A 12239-nucleotide genomic window follows, 5' to 3' on the forward strand; every position below is an offset into this window, starting at 1 on the left:
AAACCCCAACCCCCTACCTAGTCCACCATGTCCAGATAATGCAAACTTATGAGGAATCCTTGATGGTAGAGTGCTGGTGATCCTCAGTATTTTCCTTCCAGATGTACGGCTTCTCCATCAGTCCTCCAGATTCCTGGTCTGGTTAGAAACGCAATTTGTCTCTGATGTAAGGTAACAAACACAGGAGTACTTCGTCTCTAATGAAAGGTAACAAACACAGGAGTAGGTGGGCTCTAACATCAGGTAACAAACACAGTAGTCGATGGGCTCTAATGCAAGGTAACAAACACAGTAGTAGATGGGCTCTAATGTAAGGTCACAAACACAGGAGTAGTTGGGCTCTAATGGCGCGTAACAAAGTAGCAGCTGTAGTTTGTCTGGTAAACAACCACAATAGTATGCCGGAACTTGTACAGGACAAACTAATCCTGCGTTACAACAAGTCTACTGTTTATTTTCGGCAAACTTACGAGGATCCTGGTTGGTGGAGCGATGTCGTCCCCCAGAGTCTTGGCTCCTCCATCAGCTCTCCTCAGCCAGAGTTCTGGTCTGGAACAAACAGAGCGAGTCTGGCCCCACAGTCTGGTAACGAACATGTAGTTGGTCTTATTTTTAAGCCCTTTATTCCCGGTTTGTTTGGTTAATACAAACTTACAATCCTTTGTTTGTAGAGTGATGTTCATCCTCCAGATTCACGGCTCCCCTACCAGCTCGCCTCCTCTCCAGGAACACGTTCTAGTAAGAAAACACAGCGGTAGTTGGTTAACGCATAACAGCTGTATTTTGCCCTTTAAGTCAACCATGTAACTAAAAACAAACTTACGAGGAATCCTTGTCGGTCGATTCCTAGTCGTCCTCCAGCGTCTCAGCTCCCCCAGCAGCTCTCCTCAGAAAGAGTCCTAGTCTGGAAAAAACAGCGGAAGTCTTGCTTCAATATGTGGTAAAACAGATGTAGTCGTCTGGTATATATGGTACAAACGCCGGTAGTTTGTGGTAGCAGTGAGTGTGATGATCACTTCCGAGTCAAGCTCCATCTACCCCATGACAGACGTCCTTCACCAGGCAGGGCCTCCACAAGGCAGGGCCTCCACAAGGCAGGGCCTTCAGCACGACTCCTCCAACAGCTCCTTCAGCACGGGTCCTCCATCAGCTCAGCTCCTTCAGCACGGCTCCTCCAGACATGGATTCCTGGTCTGGTTACAAACCCAGTCCATCTCAGCAGTAAATCACCTGGGGACGAAACACACCCCACCTTCTGCATCCGAGGTTCACAAATTTAAACACTTAAATTAGACAATGTCTGCAGATTGTCGCATTCAGCAATTCATCCACTACGGTCGTAGGAGCACTAGTAACATGAATGGCTCACATGACTACTACATAACCCCCGTATGAATTAACTAAAATCACAGCTTGGCACAGATTTAAAGTCATAAGATGATCAAAACTAGACCTAAACTACCGTGGATTTTAGTGTTTCAGATGAGCTTGGTGATGGTTACCCTCTGGTCCGGTGCTGTGGGCCCCTGGTCTCCAGCCTCAGTCTCCGGTCCACCCTGGCACCACAAGCCTCTGGTCCCCAGCCTCTCAGCCTCGCAGTTCAGCTACAGCAGCAGGTTTATATCAGCATTTGCCCAACAATAAACTTAATTGACTCATCCGAAACAGTGTTGCACAATTAATTGAACTATTATTTTATAACTCGAGGCTAGAAAAGACTTGAGACCAGACATGAGCATCCCGTTTTCGGGAATGAAGACAGAGCTGTCCACAAGTTTAAAGAAGTGGTTCAGGCCATGCATTGAAACTGACCTGAGAAGACTACTCACACAGAGCACTGACCTGTTCTGGAGGACTTCTGACTGGAGGTGGAGGTCTGTCTCTTGGTGAGGAGGTGGAGGTCTGGCTCTGGGTGAGGAGGTGGAGGTCTTGCTCTGGGTGAGGAGGCAGACACCTTGGGACAAACTACATGTTACCTTTTGAACCTTGTACAGTTCTAGACTAGAGTATCTTCTATTGTAACATGTGGGAATGACTGCCATTATTTTAGCTTTGATATAATGAAGTTGGTAACTGAACCAAAGTCGTTGTTTAACGTCATTCCATTGGGTAGGGTTTAACTTCTGTGGCAATTAATGACAGCAGATATTTAGAACGTACAAAAGTTGAAGTAACAAAGAACTCTAAGCAGTATCGATATTAAATCAAATATACTCAGCCATATTCAGGTGCTGGGTTCCGTTGAAGAAATGTCAAATTAGCTTCCACCTTGAAATGATTTTCAGCCTCCCCTGATGTCAAAAATGGGCCCGCAAGTAGAATGCCGTTTTGTACGCAGTGAGAGTCCCGTCACGTCATCGTGGTTAAAAGTACGGTGCAACCATCGGAATTTATCAACATATTGTACGACGTACGCATGAGTATGTATTTAATATCAGACTTAAGTTGTTTAAGATAGGGGTAACAATTCCCAATCGAAACCGACTGAAATAGAATAGGAAACGGCTCGAGGTTACGCAAATACAATCCAGAACGTTCCGCCAGATTCCCTCAGGGGACTCCAGTCCAACAAACTGCCAGGTGGTTTCTCATGGTTGTCAAGACTACAACGTTCTATGCTAACCATTGGGACTAAATCTAGTGACCGCACTCAGAACCTTCCACGGCGGGAAGCACAAACCGTCCGACTGGAATCCGAACATTCCGGCCGGAACCAACCAAAGAAAAAACAGAACCAGCGCCTCACCTTGAGCTGAACGGAGGAAGATCCTGAAGTCCAGCGATGGTCTTCATTAAAACACAGCCAACAGACTTACCTTGAGGAGATCCGTTTGTTGCTGTTGGTCATTCCTATTCAGTGTACCTTTACATTATTATGCACCCAGTGTGTACAAGTTATATCACTCAAAACCATACGAAGAACCAAACTACCATGTACGTCCCACAACAACTTTAAAACTAAAATCATTCAATACAAAACCGTGTATACATTTTACAATTATCTAGATTATTCCGGGTATAAACCATACAGAGCAAATCTAAACGTTGAGCAGAGAGCCGACCATAGCCCTGCAACGTCACCCTGACCACCTCATCACCAACAGCAAATCATGGGCATCATCGTGGGCATCCGAGTGAAAGGACTGCCCATAATAAAAAGCCCAATTCCTGAACTATCCAACCATCTTCATGGATTAAAGATTTACAGACTGGACATTCCATTGTGTTCTAATCACCTTAGTCTGCTCCCTCGTTACTTATAAAACTCTACATCTCCATCACTAGAGTGTTGCATCCTACTCATGGGGGTGTGGTCCGAGTGAGCAGAGATGCATGTTGGGATACAGTGCTGTCTGAAGTCTTCAGTTCTATAGACACGCCCCTCAGGAGAAACCAAGTGTTTAAGAAACTGTCGTGACATCAGTTACATGAGCTGGAATATCCTTCAAGATGGCACCAGGATTCTCAGAGGAGAACGGTCAAGAGAAAGATGTGTGGGTTCTTCCCCTCAGCCAGTGGAACACAACAACGGTGTTCATCAGAGTACCATGGAAACATTCCTCCTTATACCTTGAAGCCCAGTGAAGGTTTCCACAGGGCTCTTCATCAATCCGGCCAGGTAGGAACAGCCGTCTCATTACAGGTCTGAAGGTCATCTTGAAAATCCATTTAGGTCCCTTTCCAACGTCAGACTCTCCGTGTGGAATTCCTTTTGGTGTCAATCCTCCATTGATCCTGATTGGTGTAGTCCTAATTTGAAGTCACTGATCTGAACACGCCGCTTGCATCCTTTTACACTTGAGTTGGATACTCTCCTTCCTGCCCAGCGTGTTGGATATCGCTGCGGAGCGTCGCTCAAGGCTCTTCATGTCTACTGGAGGCCCTTGAGTAAACGTGTGGTCATCCATCAGGTATGATTTAGTTGACCCTTCCAATATCCCAAGCCAATCACACAGACCCTCGTATGAACATTATCACTGTCAAAGCAAGCCGGACACACACACATAGAACCCAGGCCAGGCACGTAGAACCCTATGCCAGGTGTGAGTGGGAAACACACACAGTAGAACCCTCAAAAATCTTCCATCTCATGTCAAACACACACACACACACACACACACACACCACTGAGCCATAAAAGGCCAAACAATCATGCAGGGTAAAAACCTCATGCCAAATAACATTCCCCACCCCTCCCCAGGCCTCCTGCCAGGGCACCCATACCAGAACAACCAATTTCTCCAGAGATGTAAATTATGCACAACATTCTTCAGTGGCGTCCCACATTGGTGATGGATTATGCTTTGCGTCTCCAAAATGTCCCAGGTTGATTCAACGTCTCTGAAGTCATGTCTTTGTAGTCAAGTGGTTTCCTGAATGAGGGGCCTTCAGATGCAAACGGTGCAGCTTTAGTCAGCCTGAGGACAGGAAGGAGGTCATCTGTTCAGAAGACCACCCAGTGGAGGGGGGTGGCTCTTGAGGAGCAGGATCCATATGGGGATGGCCCCAAATAAGACCTTGGAAATGAAACCTTCCTGAGGAGTCACGATGCCTGGAGGGGACTGTTGAATGTGTTCCATGGTTCTCTGTCAGACTGAAGTTGTGTTTTGGCCGTTGAGATGAGGAGCCCCCTCATCTCCCCCTGGTGTTTCTCCTTCTGAATCCCTGTCTCCATCTTTAAGAACATTCCAGTCCATGTAACTGACGTCACGACAGTTTCTCAAACACTCGGTTTCCCCTGAGGGGGCGTGTCTACAGACCTGTAGACTTCAGACAGCTCTGTATCCCAGTATGCACATCTGCTCACTCAGACCACACCCTCATCAGTAAAGCAACACTCATGTGATGAAGATGCAGAGCTCAGGAGAGTAGAATGAAAGAAGACTGCAGATATCAGAAACCAACCCATTGCCCAGGCTTACAACAATAACTTGGAGCCTGTAACCATTTTAACAAATCATTAAAACCAACATAAACCAAATCCCTAAGTAACCCATGAACCAATAAAACATCCTTGCTACTCAGATCAACCTTCAGGTAACAGGTTAACTCACCAGGAAGCCAAAATACATCAATGTGCCCAAGAGTAATGAGAAATTAATGACTTACAGTTTGCAGTTCATCTTCATGGTTAAGTTGGGATACTCACAGAACTGCAGTTAAGTATCCATGATAGACCTTTGAAGGAAGGAACAGTTTACTCATGGTACAAATTTCAAATGAGTTAAACCACCACAATCCCTAATTAGTAAAACTCAATGCTAATTGAGCCAATTAGTAAAACTCAATGCAGGTTCGGCGCCCTGTGGTCTTCTTGGTAACAGTGAGAGGCTATTTCAGCTCTGTGTTTGATCTTAAATGACCTACCTCATTTTAATTAAAGGGATGAGTCGGATTTAGATTCATACTTCAAAACGAAAAAAAGTCTTCTTTCAATTCACCTTACTGTGCGACACACACACACACACACACACACACCGAAGGTAATGTAACCTTCATACACCGGACTTTCAAACCCAAAGGATGGCAAGGCACACAGTTGCAAATAGGTTTTTAACAACATTCATTCCCCCACAGTGGCAGATAAGTGCCAAACATACAGAGGAGGCCAACCCCCAAATATCTGAAAATAGTAAAATAAAAACATTCAAAACCATTTCCAAAAACAAATAATTCAATCAAAATAATAAATTATTAAATATTCTCTATAATAAATCAAGCATATTCAAAATCAAAAACCGGTACTTCAAATAATGTCAATAAATCACATAATCCATTAACAAAATAAATGCAAATTAAACTCAATCACTGAGTATATTTAACCATAATTTACAACATGATGGAATAATCACCTCAGAAGATATTTAGCATCTCGTGGAGAGCTGAGCACCCTGCTCAACACAGACAACCTCTTCTGGCAACAGCATCCAGCAGACTGTCAGCAGGACAGCAGCTCACCCATTTTATACCCCATGGCCCCTCCCACTAGACAGGCTCAATCAACAGGGGGATTATAATACTGTGGCATATTGCAGGTCAACCATGAATAAACTCATCAAATACACAGCATGCATGTTAAAGTTCATTTCAACTTTTAGATCAGTGATTTTCACTTGTGCATTTAGGCTTGTCGCTCATTAATGTCCAATGTCAATGTTCAGTGTCCTCCTTTGACACAAGGAAAAATGGTTTGGCCCAATTTGGGCCAATCAGTGGCAGCAGGTGTTTCCTGACACCATATTTAAACACCTCAGCCCCACCCCGACTCTTTTAGTCAGCAGTACGGAGCCATGGTGAGAGGGAGAGATTGTTTGTGAGTGTTTGTGGCTTGAATAAAGAGCTTGTATGTGTATTGTATGCTTGAAGGTTTGCTGTTCATGCACTATCCATCAATGCGCGCTATTGATGGGCAGTTAACCAGACAGTGGTCAAACTGTCACACACGCACACACCACAGATACACACATATAGATTCACACACAATATTGATACACACAACATATAGATACAAACCATATGCACACACAAACGACAGATACAAACCATAGGTATACACCACAGAGTAACACACACACACACACACACCATAGTTACACACCATAAGGATAAACACACCAAATAGACACTCACCAAAGATGAACTTAATATAGATACAAACTATATAGATACCCCCCCCCCCCCCACACACACACACACACACACACACACACACACACACACACACACACACACACACACACACACACATACATTCTGGTCACTAAATACTACTCCCCCTTCTCTCTTCTCCTTCTCCCCTCTAATCCTTTTCTCCTCTCCTTCCGCCTCTCTTCCACGCATATCGCATTTTTATTGCCTCTACTCAAGAGAATAGATTTGGGAGGAGATTTCTAGGATTCATAAACATCCGGGGCTTAGCCCAGAGTGAAAATGAACATGCTTTATTGTGCATGCAAACTTTTTCATAATGCTTTATCTAAATAAACGAAATACGCTGTTTATTATAGCTTTAAATAGCTACCTGACTGCTATGCTGCTTATCCCCAAATGTCTAAAGTTCCATTCAAGTTAGTTAAGCAAATTAATACAAGTGAGGCAGACACACACACACACACACACACACACACACACACACACACACACACACACACACACACACACACACACACACACACACACACACACACACACACACACACACACACACGTGCACAGATCTGACAGGGGATAGGATAGGCTAATACACTTGTTGTTTATTCTCTTGCCAGAAGGACTATGTCTATCTAGACTAGGCTACTTATAAATGTTTATGAATATTTTTATTTTATCTTTTTAATTTTCATTTAAGATCATATTCGGGGCTAATTAAATAACATCCGAGGCTTTAGCCCCAAATAAAATGTGTGTGTGTGTGTGTGTGTGTGTGTGTGTGTGTGTGTGTGTGTGTGTGTGTGTGTGTGTGTGTGTGTGTGTGTGTGTGTGTGTGTGTGTGTGTGTGTGTGTGTGTGTGGTCATTGCAGACGGTTTGCTCATTTCACGGAGGAGGGCAGAGAGATGGCAAGAGGAACTCTACCACCTATCTTCGGTATCCCGAGGAAGCGCGAAATGTGTCCGAAATGGAGGAGACATAATATTTGTCTTTTCTTTGTTTCTTTATTGGTTTGTTTGAAGAGCAGAGCAGAAAATAAAATTGATAATAATGGATACCAATTCCAAGAAAAACATTATTTGAAACGAAATGAAATCATATATTGATGGTTATTAAGCACAAAATATACACTGCAAGAAAATAAAAATGCAGACGTTTTTTGCAAAGCAAACAATTTCTGTTCCCTCTTTCTTCATTTGTCACGTGAAGTTGTTCCCCATTTTGTTATACTTTTCCATCATTGCCAGTACGTATTTTTTTTTATTAGATCAATATTAATTTAAACAAAAATAAAAGTATTACAAAAAACATTTTAATAACTCGTATTTTAAATGACCAAAGTCAATCAAACATCCGTGGTGTAAAATGCAACATTGTGTTTTTACACTTGGGGGAGTAAGGAAAGGGTGTCCGTTGTCTTCTTTACTAAACCATGTTCATTGGGCCAGTAACTGATAAGCCATCTTCAAAAAAATGTAGGTCATGTTTATTGTGAAGGAATTAGGATGTGTCTTGCTGTCATTGTTATTATTCTCATCCTTATTAGAGAAAGAATAATAAATATTTTCTCTTTCTGTTCCAGAGAGATTATCTTCTAGCCCACTTTGGAGCGTTTGGATCACATTAGGAGTCCTAGGGGTTCTAATTATCATTTTAATCATCACCCTATTACTTTTTTAAACCTCCTGACTGTATGACCGGTACCATCAGACACAGCAGGGTCAGACTGGGTCGTAGGGGCCAGGATTCAACGTTCACATGTCATTTATGTTTCTTTATTAGGCCGGGCTATTCCCTCTATTATCTCTTTGTTAAATCATTAATCTTGTTGGGTTGGATTCTTCTCTTGTTTTTTCCTTCCTCATACTGTTTCACCTTTTGCCGGAAGGTGTTCAGAAAGGTACCAAAGCAAGGTGGTGCACACCCACACCCACACCCACACCCACACACACACACACACACACTTTGTGTCTCCTTCGCGTTATTCTTGTTGGCCAGAAGGTGAACTACATCGAGGTGGATTCACTGCCCCCTAGTGGCTCCACATGCAATAAGTAACAACACATGGCTTGATTAACAGACAGATGCGCATTATTTCAACGCTACTTACAGTGAATACTGATATGAGATCAAGGAGCAGGTAACGGATAGACAGTGAGTACTGATATATGTGATTAAGCAGAAGGTAGGGGATAGACAGTGAATACTGATGTATGTGATTAAGGAGCAGGTAGGGGATGGACAGTGAATACTGATGTGATTAAGGAGCAGGTAGGGGATAGACAGTGAGTACTGATATATGTGATTAAGGAGCAGGTACGGGATAGACAGTGAGTACTGATATATGTGATTAAGGAGCAGGTAGGGGATAGACAGTGAGTACTGATATATGGGATTAAGGAGCAGGTAGGGGATAGACAGTGAGTACTGATATATGTGATTAAGGAGCAGGTAGGGGATAGACAGTGAGTACTGATATATGTGATTAAGGAGCAGGTAAGGGATAGACAGTGAGTCCTGATATATGTGATTAAGGAGCAGGTAGGGGATAGACAGTGAGTACTGATATATGTGATTAAGGAGCAGGTAGGGGATAGACAGTGAGTACTGATATATGTGATTAAGGAGCAGGTAGGGGATAGACAGTGAGTACTGATATATGTGATTAAGGAGCTGGTAGGGGATAGACAGTGAATACTGATATATGTGATTAAGGAGCAGGTAGGGGATAGGCAGTGAATACTGATGTGATTAAGGAGCAGGTAGGGGATAGGCAGTGAATACTGATGTGATTAAGGAGCAGGTAGGGGATAGAGAGTGAAAACTGACACATGCGACTACGTGTGATACAGAAAAATTTGGATCCATCAAGATGGATTGTAACTTTATGGTTTATTAACAAATACAAATCATAAACAGGTGCACATATCTTTAATAACTTGACGGAGAGATGAGCAACGTTTGCTACAGTCCACTGGGTAGGCTGGTAGACTGATCTATCCAGCACACATCTAGGTGGACACGCCCACCTGTGATGTCATAAGGGGCCGATTTCCAAAACGGCTTGTAACGGCTAATCACACCACACCTGGTGGCATGTCATGGGACCTTTAACTCTCCGCGTTGTCCTCGCCCCAGGATCACCAACCCCGTAGCTGCCTGCCATCCACCCTGTGTGCTCCTCTGCCTGCCCAGCTGCCTGGAATCCACCCTTGCCTGTCCATCTCCTGTTGTTGTTCCCTGCCTCCTGCAGGTCGTCCTGTCCACCAACATGGCAGAGACCAGCATCACCCTCAACGACGCGCTGTACGTCATCCACTCCTGCAAGTAAGAAACCCGGTCATGATGTTTCTGAATGTGTCTTTGTATTGACGGTGTATATACTTTGGGTTTTGACCCAGTGTCTGAAAACAGGCCACCTATATAAGGTGGCCTGTGTTCTATTATGTGCCTTTGGTTGCACCATGTACAGCACTTTGGCCAATGAAAACAGTTTTTAAATGTGCCTTATGAATGGATTTTACTTACTTACTTACTGTGGGGATTGTTGATGTTTCCTTGGGGTTGGTCCACCAGAAGTGGACGCTGTGGACAGCAACGACGAGCTGCCCTCTCTGGGACGCCCCGTGGCCCAGCGTGGAGCCCCGCCTGGGGGAGATGATGGTCATGGGAGGCATCTTCAAGGGAGCGTCCTGCTCCCACCATAACCGCTCGTTTACATATCATAGAGGAGGGGGAGGGGAAGAGGAGGAGGGGGACAAGGAGGTGAAGAAGGAGGAGGAGGCGGTGGAGGTGGTGGTGGAGGAGGAAGAGGGGGAGGGGGAGGTGATGATGATCATGGGAGGCCTCTTCAAGTGGGTGTCCTGTTCCCCACCACCAGCGCTCATTCCCGTCTATTCTGTATCTCTGTTTGAACACTGCGTCCAGAAGCCAAACTCATTTGAGTTACTAGTGCTTGTATTGAAGTTACTCGTCTCTTTTCCAACAGTTACCTGTTACTATTTTAATTAGTGACTTTATATTGTTGATCCTTGCTTCGTTAAATGAGTACTAGGCCCTGTCCCATTCCTCTCCCCTTAACGAGAACACTTCCCTCCACAATAAAGAGTGAAGTGATAGTGAAGATCGTTCCCTATGAAATGTGACACCACTATCATTAATATTATGCAAATTAGCGTAGTGAACGTGCTCCCCTACGTCACGCGCAGCACCGACGTGTCTACACTACAGGAAGGAGCCTACTACTATTTTCATTCACGTTTGAAAATGTCACCCTTGTGTCGAAAATAAGACAACCTACGCATTCAGATCGTAGAGTTAAATCCAGACTAAGGATAAATAATTTAACATAATGCATAACTGTTTGAGAAACATGGAAAACCAGCCGCTTGCCGAGTTCTCAACGTGACCTGGGTCATACGTGATACTCCCTTGGCTGTAAGTGAGGTACCGAGCTGGCGAGCTGCCAAGGGACATTAAGGGGAAATAGGCCCTCTCTCTTGCTCCCTAAGTATTGGATCACCCTACCGCTCCGAGGGAACGCACAACTTCTAGGGCTAGGGCTCAAATCTAGGGCTAGGGGGAATAATAGGATGGGGCCCTAGATACTATTGCAGCCCTTCTAGGCGCTATAAATGTTATACAATGTGGTTTGAATTAAACAACACATCAATTAATCAACCAAACCAGCAATTTTAGAAATCAACTCCATTCTAGTCTTCACTTCTGGTGTGTGTGTGTGTGTGTGTGTGTGTGTGTGTGTGTGTGTGTGTGTGTGTGTGTGTGTGTGTGTGTGTGTGTGTGTGTGTGTGTGTGTGTGTGGTACTACCTGGAGGAGTGCATCCAGCTAGGGTGAGGAGGGAGGAGATGAGGACGTAAGGAAACCTCTGTACCATGTAACGTGAAATACCATCTAAGGGCCTGATGCATTACCACAGGCCTGCTGTCTCTGAACCAATCAGACAGCAGAGTTCGCCAGATAGGCTAGGCTCTGCCTAGCTGGTTAGCTCGCCAGATAGGCTCGCCACCTTTTTACTTACTTTTTGTTTTTGTATATGCGTGTGCGGTTAAAAAAGTCAGACTCCGCTGTTGTGTGTGGTAATAACATCTCCACACACTGATGAAGGGGTGAATGGAGACTCCACTGTTGTGTTGGAGGTAACGTCTCCAGAAGACTTGGAGGATTTAAAATGAACTAACGGGAAGAATCGTCTGAACACACGAGAACGTTCATTTGACCCACTGAGTAGTTTATTAACATTATGATTTATGAACAATTACAAATCATATGGCATCTTTAATGACTGAATATGTTGACTTCCCAACAGAACACAAAGAAACGATCTTCCGTTTAAAGTAATTTACAACATCGTTACCCTTTCCCATAGAACTCTTATCATCATTCATGATTATGTTGTTAAATCTGCTTTAAATCACGTTCCATGTCAGGCATGGCAAAATATAAACTGATTTTGGATTGATTTTTACCTTAGAAAGTAAATCTTTGTACAACCTGCTTAACCCAAAAGAAGATCTTCCTTTCATGGTTTATGCTGAACCTTCCAGAAGCCCAATAAAATGCAGCATTTGG

At 44.0% G+C, this 12239-nt stretch overlaps 1 protein-coding gene and 2 long non-coding RNA genes across 8 annotated transcripts in view; 1 reads left to right on the forward strand and 2 right to left on the reverse strand.

Moving 5' to 3' along the window:
* The window catches only part of LOC130377439 (CD276 antigen-like), a 78037-nt gene extending 70126 nt beyond the window's left edge, over positions 1-7911 (forward strand). Inside the window, exon 8 of the transcript XR_008894161.1 lies at positions 7521-7911. The gene's annotated coding sequence lies outside the window, so the exon portion shown is untranslated. The remainder of the gene's footprint in view (positions 1-7520) is intronic.
* Positions 1-12239, reverse strand: part of LOC130377463 (uncharacterized) — a 77213-nt gene that overhangs the window by 723 nt on the left and 64251 nt on the right. For all 6 annotated transcript variants that reach the window (XR_008894173.1, XR_008894172.1, XR_008894168.1 and 3 more), the window contains 5 exons: positions 1039-1193; positions 824-904; positions 656-735; positions 471-549; positions 18-138 (listed from right to left, as the gene is read on the reverse strand). This is a non-coding gene — a long non-coding RNA (uncharacterized LOC130377463). The remainder of the gene's footprint in view (positions 1-17; positions 139-470; positions 550-655; positions 736-823; positions 905-1038; positions 1194-12239) is intronic.
* On the reverse strand, positions 1262-5941 carry LOC130377468 (uncharacterized). The gene is made up of 3 exons (XR_008894182.1): positions 5853-5941; positions 1843-5178; positions 1262-1604 (listed from the first exon to the last, which is right to left on the reverse strand). It is a non-coding gene; the product is annotated as an uncharacterized LOC130377468 (long non-coding RNA).

Source organism: Gadus chalcogrammus, chromosome 23 (assembly GCF_026213295.1).
Source record: "Gadus chalcogrammus isolate NIFS_2021 chromosome 23, NIFS_Gcha_1.0, whole genome shotgun sequence".
NCBI classification, from domain to species: Eukaryota; Metazoa; Chordata; class Actinopteri; order Gadiformes; family Gadidae; genus Gadus; species Gadus chalcogrammus.